General features: G+C 35.2%; 1 protein-coding gene across 3 annotated transcripts in view; it reads left to right on the top strand.

Moving 5' to 3' along the window:
- The window catches only part of NALF1 (NALCN channel auxiliary factor 1), a 438,427-nt gene that overhangs the window by 133,079 nt on the left and 291,276 nt on the right, over window positions 1-14,072 (top strand). The window lies entirely within an intron of this gene.

Below are 14,072 nucleotides of genomic sequence, written 5' to 3'. Positions count from 1 at the left end.
CTGTCACACCGAGTGGTGAAATAAGGGGGTGGGCTCTGTACAGTGAAAAGTATTCAGGACGCAGACACAGCTGTAGTTGCACTTGTGTGGTGTGATAAGTTGAAAGCCTCACTCCCTTGCTCCTCTCTTCTGCCCTCCAGCTAGTGTCATATCCAAGGATGGAATCATCCCACAGATTAATTTTGTTTCAGATCTTAAAAAATTAGGCAGTTAGTCTGAGCTAAATGTAGAGTTCTCTTTCCAATCAGTGAGAAATGAACTAGGAAACTCTAAGATGTAATTATTCTCTGATACTTGGCCTTAGTGAAAGGAGCGAAACTGCTGGAGAGAATACAACACAAAGCAAGCCTCACAACCTGGAGAAGCTGGAAAACAAAAGCTTGCAAAAGAAATATATGTACTTGCAAAATCCTTTAAAAAATTTAAAAAGAGAGAATGTAAATACTTTGAGGAGCAGCTGAAATTTTTCCCATGTAATTTATAGCCAACCTAAATTAAAAGTACATTTACCCCACACATATTTTCATCACAGACCTGCTCTACACTGGGCAAAATGTGGTGTTGTCAAGAGAATTTTCTTTAACACATATAAAAGACGCATCTGAGTTGAAATTGAAGGTTTTAGAAAATATATTTTGGAGGCTGAAAAGCAGGAGCTAAGAAGCAAAAGAAACTTATTTACCCTTGTAATATTATAATTTTAGAACATCTGAACTATTTTTAAAATAGGAAGCTTTTTGTGAGCCCATAATTAATACAAATATTATTAACTTGCTTGAACATCCCATTGGTCTGTGCATAAAAATACATTGTATTTTTTCTTAAGGTTACTTTGTTGGTAGTAGTATATTTAGCATAACCCTTTGTAACTTAAAATTTATGAATTGATACAGAATTGAATGGCCATTAGTGAAGAAGCAACTCCTACTTAATACTGGTGAACATTTCACCATTATACTAGCTTTGCTTATTAATTATTTACAGCAGTAAAAGCACTGTTTTTAGGAGAATCTTCTCATTTATCCAGATACCATCAAAACTGATGCCAAATCTGTGCTTGAAAAAATTCTCAACTGAAAAGCCATCACACATTAGTTCCCCTGATTTAGCATTCTGGGATGGTTTTTGTACATTTACACAACACAGACACTCTCCAACAAAGGACGTTTGCCTCTCTGCATTGGTTGCATTAATTTGTTCTGCTCTCAAGGCAGAAGACAGCGTTTGTTAACCCTGTGCAACTCCAGGATCTTCAGGTCTGGATCTTCATGTCTGACCATGGCAGGTCATGAACAGATTTGCCAATGTGAGAGTGTCCAGCTGTTGTCCTGACATCTCCTATTTGCCTCCTCCTGAGCTGCTAGGACTTGCTATGAATTTTATGAAGATCAATGGAATACGGAGAGGAGTCAGTTGGGAAAGATTCCATGACAATATGTGCTCTGAACAGCTGGATGTCTGCAAAGCTACTAGATTAACTCCATTGTCCTGTAAAAGGGAAAATTTTAGTGATGAGTACAAAGCATTTCTTGAGAATCAGATCTTTCAGTATGAGTGGCATTTTCCTTTCTCGAGTCAGATGAAACCTCAAAGTATTTGTTACTCTATTTCTAATATACGTTTAATGTTTTAAATTACGTTGCACTCTGTGACATACTAATTGTATAATTACAGGGTTTAAAAGCATAATTTCCATCACAATCATTGGAGAGATAGATAGATTAGATAGATAGATAGATAGATAGATAGATAGATAGATAGATTAGATAGATAGATAAACAATAATGGTTATGTTTCTAGCACTGACTGTGGTTTAATATGAATTTGCTTTGTTTTGGTATTCAGTCAAATGCACCAAGTGCAAGATGCAGTGCTAGGATATGCTGGCTGTGAGAAGTTTAAGTTCCCCATGAGGTCAATGAAGTCTAGAAAGTAATTCAGCCTATCTATCTGAAGAAGACAAATGATGGTTAGGTATTGAATTGTATGCTATGTTTCACTAACTGCAATAGGTTACCCTCCATACTCTGTTCCAGATATCTTATGTAGGTGTTAAAACCTGAAATAAGTCCCACCCACAGTCTTTCTACTTGAAACAATATCTTTAGTGTGAAGAGGAAAATTGCAGTTTGCTGCTCTAGCATTTTGTGTTGCAATAAATGTTAGCAAATAAGAAGCAGTAGCAGCAATAACTTGAGCCGTTACTTTTATGACTCTTTTGTTTCATGCATCTTCTGGGGATTTTCAAATGTTGTTTTTTAAACAGCTTCTCTACAGATGTATTCTGTCTTTTGAGATGTAATTTCAGAGGACTGGGAAAAAAAAATCATGAAATACATAAAAAGATACGAGCTATTTCTTGGCCTACTAATTAACATTCTCAACATTTCTGAAGATTCATGAAGTTCAACGATTTTTTCTTGAAATATCAGAATTATTATTTTTTTAAAATAAATATAATATTTGAAAATTATTATTATATAGTGAAGCATAATTAACTAAATATGGGCTGGCCTATGGCATCTGTGTTTTTTTCTCTGTGATTAGACATGACAGGATGTTATCTTCAACTGTGAGATGGAAGGTAATTCAGTTTTCACAGAACTTTTATGCAATAGTGATTGAATTAGTATTTAAGATATGTGCCATGTTTTGTGTAGGGTATTTTATGCTCACTGCTATTATTTATGATTGAGGTGTTTTACTGCCTTCTAGGTATTCACAGGTGAGATAGGTCCAGAGAGATACTTGCAATGAATAGTGGAAAGCAGACTTTGTTTTGAGATTTGAGAATTATGGTCTGCATTTTCTTTAGTGTTTTTTTGAAGATTGTCTTTAAATCATGCACGCAAACGGCAAAAATCTTTTTCCATTACAAAAAGCTTGCAGTTCTCTAGATCAGTTTGGAAATATGGCCTTTATGAGACTGTAATGCAAGTGAAAGGGAATGAAGATTCAAAGCCGGCATTTTGCTGAGAGATGCAGTAGGTAAATTACTGCTTCATTGTTGCGTGAAATTATTAAGAGTTTTGAAATATGTGATAGCATATATAGGGAGAGAATAACAGTTAACATAATAGTTTCATTCCAGAAAATGTAACCCTCAGTTTAACTCTCCCCTCTGCTAAATTTGTTTTTCAGCAGTTCATTAGGAACAATGAAGGAGAATAAATGTTCCTGTCTTGTTTCATGCCCAGAGTGATTTTAGTGAAGTAAAGGTTTGTGGAAATAACATTTCCCTGTAATTCAAACACCAACACGTGTAGACAGAATCTGTCTACTATTTTCGCATTCCAGGCCTTAATTTCATGCCATTTTATGTTTTTCATGTGTTTAGCTCTTTATGTATGAAACTATTATTTATTTATTGTCAGAGTAACCCACAGATATTTTTAAGATTTCAATTAATAGTCCTTTATTTAGTGTCTGGCACATCAAAACATTTACACACCCCTAACATTACTACACCAGCCCTGTAAAACAGGAGTTATTTTAATATGTAACCCAGGAGAGTTCTACTTAACTTAGCAGAGCATAGAGAAATCTTCCTTGCAGCTATCTTAGCTTTGGAAGCATTTTAAATATTTAAAGACTCTTTATAGCAGTCTTGCATTTCTCTTGTTATGAAATTCCCATCAGTTTTCTAAAGACAGTAAATCTAAATGTAATTGCTTTTATTCTGTAGTGAGAAACAGAGTTAAACTACTTTCTTTACAGAAAGACTAAATGCCTGCATCTGATAAGACGTTTGGATTTTTTTGCTGTAAAGCAGGGCACGTGTGAATATTTGGCTTTCCCATTCTTGAGCCCTCATGAACTCTGTGACAGAAGCAGAGGCTCAGCAAGGCTGTTGCAGTTTCTTTTCATTGATAGTTCGACAAGCTGAACTTTATTGATAAAATTTCAAGAGGGTCACCACAGAGAATGAAAATCATGCAGTAAGTCATTGCATGAGAGGTCCATTGCTGACTCTGCCAGAGATCAAAACAAGTTTCTTACTTCTTTCCTAGCATTAATCAATAGGAACATGTGTAAGGAGGGGGAGAAGCTTGATTTTTTGAAATTTAAAAGAAGACATTAGTGCAAGTCCTAGCAGCCAGAGCCTGGTGAAATTGGATGGCAAACAAAGCATTGTCAGAAATAAAAGATGTCCGAGAGTCTAGTGGATTTTGAATAAAGAGATATAGTCAGTACGTGGAAACACCTGGATCCAGACTGACATTGTTGTGGTTTGGAATAAATACGGACAATACCTTCTCAGCAGCAGCAAGCCTGTTTCTGGCACTGTGTTCTAACACCTAATTACTTACTCTAGCACTTAAGCACTGAGTGAATGTTTATTCAGCACAGTTGAAAAGTTTTTATTTATCTTTATGGAAGCAGAGAGCCTTACTTTACTTTTGGTTGTATTTCCAAGAATGTTGAAGCATTCCTGCCTTCTTGGTAGAGAAATGGAAACCACCATCTTAAGGTGCCTCAAGCTGCTCGTGCAAGAAAAATGACTCACTTGATACCAAATTTTTAAAAGTGAGTCATGGTTTTATTTATAAGGAGTAGGTAGGAGGATATGAGAAATCCTCAAGCCCCCTTAGGCTTTAGGAAACCCACAGTGAAAACAACTTTTAGTTGTTTTAGTTGATCTGGGCAAATACTGTCAGTGTCCATTTTTCCTGGTACCTTAATAAACTTCCATTGTTACTTCATGGAGTGTTAATTTTGAGAAAAAGGAGGTAAAGAAGAGACACTATCAAGTAGTAAAAAGTGGGAAAAGAAACATTCAGCAATCACTCGGTACCCCTTTTTCAGACTGTCTTAGAAATAGATTCAGCTCTGATGAGGAGCTGAATTCCAAGCCATCTGTGAATCCTCAAACTTGTACACCCACAGTGGAAAATGGGTATAATTTGTTTCTATAGCTGCTTATGGGATCTGCCAAACTTTTTTTTCCTCTTTTGGTTGCTTCTCTTTTCCATCTACATCCGTCTTCATCCTTGTTTTCTCTGCATTTCTGACCAATAAGAAGAGGATAGAAGCACCATCTGTTCTTGGAAAGCTCTAAGTTTGGCTTCTTCTGCTGTTAATCAGCAGCAGATCAGACTAAAGCACAGCAACTGGTATTCCTCAACTATAACGTATGTTACAACAAACAGGGGCAAAACTTAATGGATCTGTTTTTAGTTACTAGACTAAGTACGGCATGGGCTACTGTGGGATTGTTGTTTAATTACTTCAAAAATATATTGACCAATTCAGATTTTTCACTCCTGAAAACATTTCTATCTGTAATAAAACTATATCTGAATATTTTTCATTCTTTTTGGCATTTCATTTGCAGTATTTACTTAGGTATAATCTATAATCCAATTAAGTTTTTCTCCAACAGTAGCACTAAATGTTACTTTACAGCAAGTAGAAATCATGATAAAAGCTGTGAAGATTCTTTTCTTTCTCTTTGTGTCTATTGGACAAACTGGTGTACAGTCATATAGAAGAGAATTCATACTAATTGTAAAATATATACTTCACTTCAAGACAACGTTGCTGTTAAAACTCCACCTGCAATTACACCAAGAAATATGTAATTAGTTTTTCCTTTAAAGCATTGGGGGTTCATAAGTCATTAGTGATCTTGAGTCCTTAAGTGTAAATGAGTCAAAATAATTCAATAGTATGCATGGCTTCATGAAGAAATGCAATGAGAATTGTTCTTTGAATCTGAGTAGTGTGCTGGGTTTTGTGCTGTGATATTTGAAGACTGAAAATGCATGTATGTGGAGTACAGTTTCCTCCCCTTGTGAAAATGGAGGAGTAAATCTTAGCAGTGTTTTGTCATGACTCAATCTTAATTTTGATCCTCTCCTTTTATCGCTGCAGCATATCCAATCTTTTTTCAAACCAATACAAATAAAAGCATCACAGTCAATTCCTGGTTTCTGATGTTATGACAAACTGCAGAGAAGGCCCATTATTCTGTCTCCTTTCAGTGAGCAGTAGATGAAGGAGGAATTTCACCCTAAGTGTTTTTTTCACTGGATTCTCCAGATGGTGTGGTGTTACTGTGCTGCATCCGACGCACTGACAAATAGGCTGTCAGTGAAGGTTTTTCCTGTAATGTACACTGTGAAACGAAGCCATCTATTTGTTGATATACATTGTTTGAAGTGTGTGCAGTTTGCCATGAGACATCATGGGAAGGTGACAGATCCTTGCCTCTGTATGAAGGCAATACTTGATTGAAGTGAAGCTGATGTGGTTGTTCTGAGATGTCAAATGAAGTAACGTGCCAGTGAAACAGCTATGCAGAACTAAGTAAAAGTATTTCTAATCTTTGCAGGGTGTTATTGGCTCTGTGTAAGCCCTCAATATTTTCTTATGTGAGTGGTCTGACTGGATGGAATTAGCTAAACCCATCAAAGTTTGATTACCTACCATTAACTAAAATAATCGATATAGGGATCCTCATATTCAGTTCCTCATTGGATTGAAGGCCACTGTAACACTGATGATTTGGAAGCTTAAATAAACGGGAGGAATCAGAATCTTAACATGTTACTTGTTCCCCCTACTTGGCTGTATCCCTTGGTAGAACTTCACTTGAAGTAGTTTAATTTTCCTCACATTACTACTGCTGTGGATTTTGACCACAAAATTTTTCATGTGGTTGACTGTGCTGCATTTGATAACTAATTAGTTTTAACAAATTACATATGGTTTTTTTTGCATTTGCTGCTTTCAGGTGAGTCCTAGTTCAATGTGACCAATATGGGTCTGCATTTAATTAACAGAGTTACGTTTCTCTTTGTTGGAAGAATATTTTGTCCTTAAACTACTCAACTCATTATCCACATGCATTTAATTGATTCACCACAGAAGAATATAATTTACCAGGAACAGGTGTACACTGGTCTCCCACAACATCATTCTCTAAATTGAAGAGAAATGGATTTGATGAGTGGACTGTTGGATAAGAAAGTGGTTGGAAGTTGTGTCCAGAGGGTAATGGTCAACAGTTCAGAGTCTTGATGGACATCAGTGACAAGTGCTGTTCTTCAGGGATCTGTGTTAGCAACACAGTTATTTAATATCTTCATTAATAAAATAGACAAACGGGTCAAGTGCATCCTCAGTGCATTTGCAGATAATACCAAGCTGAGTGGTGTGGTTGCCACATCTGAAGGACAGGATGCCATCTAGAGGGCATCCTGGACCTGGAAAATCTTGAGAGGTGGACCCATGGGAATCTTGTGAGGTGCCTTGAATGCAGCAAAACCAGCAAGTCAAGAAAAGTGATTCTGGCCCTCTGCTTCCCTCTCATGAGACCCTACCTGTAGAACTTCATCCAGCTCTAGGATCCTGAGCACAAGATGGATGTTGAGCTGTTGGAGTGAGTCCAGAGTAGTGTCACCAAGATGATTAGAGAGAAGAAACAACTCATATAAGGAAAGGCTGAGAGATTTGGGTTTGCACATCTTGGAAAAGAGAAGAGTGACTTAGTTGCAACTTTCTTGTACCTGAAGACAGGCTACAAAGAAAGACAGTGGGATTTTTCACAAGTCAATGTAGTAAGAGGACAAGTGGGAATGGTTTCAAACTGGAAGAGAGTAGGTTTGCATAACATAGTAGGAAGAAATTCTTGACTATGAGGGTGGTGAGACAGGTTGGAACAGGCTGCCCAGAGAAGCTGTGGACTCATCAACACTAGAAGTGTTTAAGGATAGCTTGAACAAAACTCTGAGAACCTGGTCTAAAGCAAGGTGTACCCGCCTATGTGAGGGGGTTAGAACTAAATGATCTTCAAGGTCCCTGCCAACCCAAACCGTTCTGTGATTTATTTTATGTATTTTTTTTACAGTATTCTTCCAGAAAGATATGTTCCTTGAAAAGGCAACATCAAAGATACTACTCAAACAGTCTCTCACTACATGCAGCCAAAAGGGAGCTAAATACTGCCACTACCTACAAAAAGCTTCCCATCAAATAATTCTATTGCTTCATTTCACTCATTATACAACTGTATGTCCTGATTTCTATCTGTAATTTTAATTCTCTTGAACCGACTAAATAGTTTCAGAAGTTAGGAGTTGATTGTCCTGAATAGTTTTGGGGAAAATTTTGTAGTTTCTCCCTTCAGTTTATAAAGATGAGAATCTATGGATGAGAATCTATGTATTTATGTGTTTAGATTTATTTTAATTTTCTTAATTTTATTTCGAAATTAAGATCCATAAATTAGTAACTTATATGGCTCTGTATGCATAGGCTGAGCTGCTGTATGTTCATTGCAGCATTTAATAAAACTTCAGAGTATCAATGCTTTTGACATCACTTTTTGCTTTCTTTTTTTCCCCTTGACCCAGCCTACTTACATAATAATTAAGTCCTGCAGAGAGATTCTTCTACAATTTGGTATTCAATGGTATGGATGCCAGCCACAGTGACTGCAATATATAAGGAAAAATTAAATAATTTAGTGAGGCTTATTGTGCTCTACCCTAGAGAAACAACTGAATCAGCAAGTACTCTGAGAACACAAAATAGACAGTTCCACTTTGGAAAAATGGGCAAAGAGACGAGTGAGAATGAGGTGGGCAAATCTAGTGTGCTTGTAAATAGTTACTATTCTTGTGTTAGTATAGAATTACCTTAGAAAAATAGAACGTTACCAGCAGGATTGACAGAAGGTGACTTTCAGAGCCAAATGTCAGCTGTTGACTGAGCAATCTGAAATATTGCAGACTAGTAATTTATTTAGATTGACTGAAGTTATAGCAGTTCAGTAGATTTAATAAAAATTTAAAAAAGCTAGGATCATAAATATGCTTATCCTATAAACATTATGGGATTTAGAGAAGTGTCTGCTCTAGAGAAGAATATTGCTCCTTTTGTAAAATTCCATCCAGGTTTGACCAAATGGCAAAAGTTCTAGTTTGCATATGCTCAGTGGCAGTTTTTGGACTCCAGCTAGCTGATATCTCCCAGAAGACTGGCCTAACAATCTAAAATACATGCTCATTATCTGCCCTGTGATTTCAGTGATACTTTGCTCAGACAAAGTAGCATGGAACACATCTCTAAAGGTTACAGTATTTTGAAAAATTAGGTTTTAGGTACCTTGAGTTTGTTACCCAGTGTTGAAAGAAATCTTTTACTACGATACATCTCTTTTGTCAACAGAGATGTTCACTAAAATCTAACCTCATTGAATAGGTGCAAAGGAAAAGGAGCCAGTCTTTTCAAACACTGTGTTGTTCAGATAATCACTCTAAAATTCTGCTAGGAAAGACTAATTGTGCCTTCAAATGAGGTATGAAAAATATGCAATAAATAAGTCTCTATATTAAGCTACTTCTAAAAAAAGAAAGCACTGGATACTCATTTAATGAGTGTCGTATATAGCAGAGTCTGTACTGGAGAAAAAATTATACACAACCATAATATACATGTACAAGAGATCATTTTTCATGTTGCTCTTTCCTGGCTCTATGGGGCATGACTTTTAACTTTAATAAAACTTTAAATGTTTTCCAGATCAGAAATATAATGTCAAGTATAGGCTTTAAGATCGTATTGTGTCTCTTCAAATTTAATAAAATGCATGATATTGCATTGAAAATAGATTATTAATTGTATAGACAAAAGTATGTGAACATGCACAATAACAGTTTTTAAATAGATTTGGACAAGCTTACAGATTAGAAGTTAATTTGTTATATATTTTAAAAACATTACTGTATTTCTGCCTCAATTCTCCTTTGATTAGTTGTCCAAGAGAATGTAATGCAGATTAATTATAAATTATTGATTATATATTATTCCTCTATATTAGTGATAGATTATTCCAAACTTATGGTATATTTTTAAAATGTGAGTATCTTAATGACTCATGCTTGAATTTGGCCAAGACTGGAAGATGGGATCAAATATTCATTATGGTAATTTCCGAGCTACAAAAAAATGTATGTCAAGGAAAGGTGAAAATCACCTTTCCTGGAAAATTATCTGTTTGTGTATTATATTCCCTCAGACTAAATGAAAAACGTCTAATGAAAAGTGCAGTTTTTTCCAAGCAACAAAATCTCTCAAGGACTTCCATAGCTTTTCTTTAAGTGTTTTATTTAGGTACTTCTGTAAAAGAACTTATATCATTATAGAGTGTAAAACAACACTTAGGAGTATCAGTCTTGTTTTTGCTAACATTCCATCATCTGATTATGCAGTATATACTGCATCTTTAATACTTGCTTTCTAATCCACTTATAGCTATTTTGTGCAGGAAATGAAATAGTGAAACATTAAGAAATGAGGAAAATACATGATACCAGAAGAGCTTAGAATGCAGTAAAAATGAATTCTTGCAAAAAATTAATAATCATATTGTTAAAATAGGTAATTTCTTTTCATCTGTCATTACTCTGAGAAAGAGATTAATTCAATGTTCAGAGCATCAGTCAAAGTGTTCATATCCACAGAGGATATGAAAGGAAAATGAATTTATAATTACCTGTATAGTATGTAGGAGCATTACGAATAATGAGTAATACAAAATATGTATGGACTGGGAATGTGCATATACATCCAGATAAACTTCAACTCATAATCTAAGTACCTGTCTGTCTGAATTACTATAGTTGAAAAATGATATAAAACATTCTCTCTGACAAATTAGCATTATAAGGAGCTAATTGTACTTCAATGTTACCTTCTAGAAACAAAATGATGTTTGAATTTGACAAAGCCCTTTAACAATTGCTTCAATGGCTTGAAGACAGGGCAGATGGCTTTACTCCACTAAGGGTAAATTTTAACTGTTATTCTACATTATGGATGCTAGTCAGTTGGAGAGCTATGATTTGGAGTCATGAATAAATTCAGACTGTTTTGAAATTTCCTGAAATAAAATATCAGATTTGTTTATTGGCTTTGCTCTTTGTTTCTTGTCAAACTCTTTGAAGAGGAGGAACTGTCCAACCTTAAAGAGTTACTTGTGAGGAGAAGTTATTTATGTCGTCTGCTTTGGGCAGAGCAGGTGTCCTGAATTTCTAGGTGCAGTCTCTGAAGAGAGGTGACTTTCTTCAGGGCGGGAGTTCACAGCAACACACGTGAGCAACAATTACACCGCCTGCTTTGAAGGCATCTGTCACCTTTGGTAAGCTGTACAGGGGGCTTGCTGCTTAAATAAGGTTCCTTAACTACATGCTTACATATAAGCGGGGTGGGGGATGGACCTAGGTTTGGCCCTTATGAATTCTCCTTCTTCTCTACACGTTTGGAGTTTCAGAGTTCCTTTTGTCCCTTCGGACTTTGGTTTTATTTTTTGCTTGTGTTGTCATTGTGTTCTCTCCCTGTCCTCCTAGCACGTAGTTCCTTTCCTATAGTTTGGAGCTAAGGTTACAAGCTAGACTAAGCAATCAAGTTGATTCCGTAACCAGGCTTTTAAATAGCAATAGCAATAGCCGGCTGTACTAGGATCTTACCCCCTTATTTTCCCACCATTTGTGTTTAGCTGCTCTCGCTTCCTATGCAGTAGTATCAGTCTTCTGAGTATGCCCATGATTTTAAGCTAAAAAGACAGGAAAATAAAAGTAAAGGAGGTTTAGAATCTGTCCTGCCTGTTTAGAAATTTTAATCTTCGAATATGACAAGAATCTGTAGTGAAAAACTTATTGTTTACTTTGTCTTGTTTAATAATCAAAACAAATCTGTCTTCATTGTAGGTTCTTAGAATATACCAGACAAGCATAAAGGTGATTTTTTAGTTTGAAATTTTTAGGCTGTACTTTTGGAGGAGACCTGGTCTTTGAATTTCATAGATGCCGTTATTCAATGTGGCTTTTTGTTTCCCTGTGTTTCCCTTTTTGTTCCTGGCTGTGTTTCCCTAAATTCTGTGGGGGACCTTTCCTACTTCCAATGTGCTGGCACTTGTACACCAGGGCATTTCTTCTGCACAAATCACTGGCAGTCAGAAGAAATTCATTCAGATCAAAGGAGATCTTATTCTCTGAATTTATAGTGTGCACTTCAAACGAGAAGATCAACATTCATATAATTAATGCCCCCTGCCCCACTCCCAAGTCATACCACTTTAGTGTATTTTAGGTCTATCAAATGATGTTTCATGAATTGGTAGGTGAGAGAATGCATATTAAATTGAGCAAGAATGAATGGATTTAGGGTTTAGGGTGGAAAGGCTGATGGATTTGGCAAGGAATTTACTTAGGTAAAGTCAGGTGGGTTGGCAGTAAGCAGAAACATATTTTATGTTTTGGCAGTAAAGCTGTTATGCTCAGGGAATATCATATGTCTTGTTGACTGAGGTGGAAAATTTTGGAGAGATCTTCTTGTAAAACTTCTGGAATTATATCACAGCCTTTGTCAAGATGTAAATAATTCAGTATTGCAAAGTCATCTGGAGAACAGTCAGGAAAAGAAAGCAGGGATTTTTTGACATTGATGCTTCTCTTATATTCAGGAAAAACTAGTTCCATGATCCCTTTTATATAAGCACTGGGACTGTGCCAGCCAATGGGATGCTGGTTTTAATCCATAAAACAAAATATTATGCAAGTTAGAAAGAAGTCTGAGTCATTAATCTCTATAAAACAAAACAAAACCTCAAACAACCCCCCATAAGGAAAAAGAAAAAGAAAAAGAAAAAAGAAAAAGTGAGAAAAATAGAGAAAGAAATAAGCATTTGACTTACTGAAATGGTCTCACATTGTCTTCACCTTTCATTTATCTCTTTAATAACGAACAGTATCATTAAATCATGTTTCTTCAGTCTGTTCTTTCCTCACTTTTGTTTGGAAACTATGTTTCAAGGAACTTTTAGAAGTTTAATTATTAAAGTAGAAATAGTTTAATGACTCATCACGACTAATATGATTCAGTTTTGGACAGTTTTTCGGTTCTAACATTATGTTACGTGTGGACACAATTAGGCATCAAGACTAACTTTTGTGAATGAATTATTACACAATAAAGGTATGCTTAAATTAGATTTGATTTGATATTTCTAATGGAGATATATAAAATACTACTATCTTTAATGATTTTGACTTTTTCTTTAAATTGTGAGAGATTAGTGATTTTGATTGTGATTTTTCTAGAATGCTTTTCTAGAATGCTTTGGCATTTGATTAACCTATTGTTAAGACATTTGTTGTTCAACACAATTATATATTATATTTAATGTCAACATGCAATATATGTAGATATGGTGATGTAACATATATCTTTGAGAGGCATACTTTCTACTCTGAGCAAGAATTTAATGTCCCATATGCCCAAAACCAGCTGAGATCCTCTGATAAAATAGTCTAAATATCCTCTCTAGGAGTATGCAGTTATATGTGCATATATACATTTTTATTTATAAGCAGCTGTGATACCCTGTTCACGAGTGACCTGTGTGTATCTTTCTGTCTGTGTGTTTGTAGGTAAGTGTGTGAACAGTGGTATATTTTATGAACATTATTTATTTATCTGAAAAAACTGTCCATAGCAGAATATGTTTTCCCACATGCACTACATATGAAGGAAAATTTATGTCACCATTTTTTAAATGAAAATTCTTATTATTTAGTAGAAATTAAGTTTCAAAATAGAACAAGGAGCACTGTTGGTATTAAATGGGATTTTTTTTTTTATTTGTACATGCAAAGAAATCTCTCTAGTTAATCCTAACAATTATTTTTAAGCTTGTTATAAATCTGCTGTAAAATATTCAGAGTATGTACTGCATGAGGTTTGAGAATAATTCTATTTTTTGTGTTTAAAATAATTTTTCATGTATATTGGGTCTAGGTTTAGGACATGGTCTTTCAAAGATTTTTTTTTTTCTCCAGGCTGCAGTTAATGAGAAAACATAAACAGCTTCTTGATGTAAGCCTTAAAAATGTAGGTCTATGCTAACAAGCCTGGTCAGAAATACTCAGCTAGACTATTTTTCCTATAACAAAAAGTGTTTAATATGCAAACCTGAAACCTTTAGAATCTTTTCATATAATTGTGTCTTCCTTTTATTTTAAATTTTTCTCCTTTTTTAAGAATAGAGAATTTTCATTTTATAGTCA

This window comes from Sturnus vulgaris, chromosome 2 (assembly GCF_052056855.1).
Source record: "Sturnus vulgaris isolate bStuVul1 chromosome 2, bStuVul1.hap1, whole genome shotgun sequence".
Lineage (NCBI taxonomy): Eukaryota > Metazoa > Chordata > Aves > Passeriformes > Sturnidae > Sturnus > Sturnus vulgaris.
Note: the sequence above shows the minus strand (reverse complement) of the source record. Positions and strands in the feature narration are given on the sequence as shown.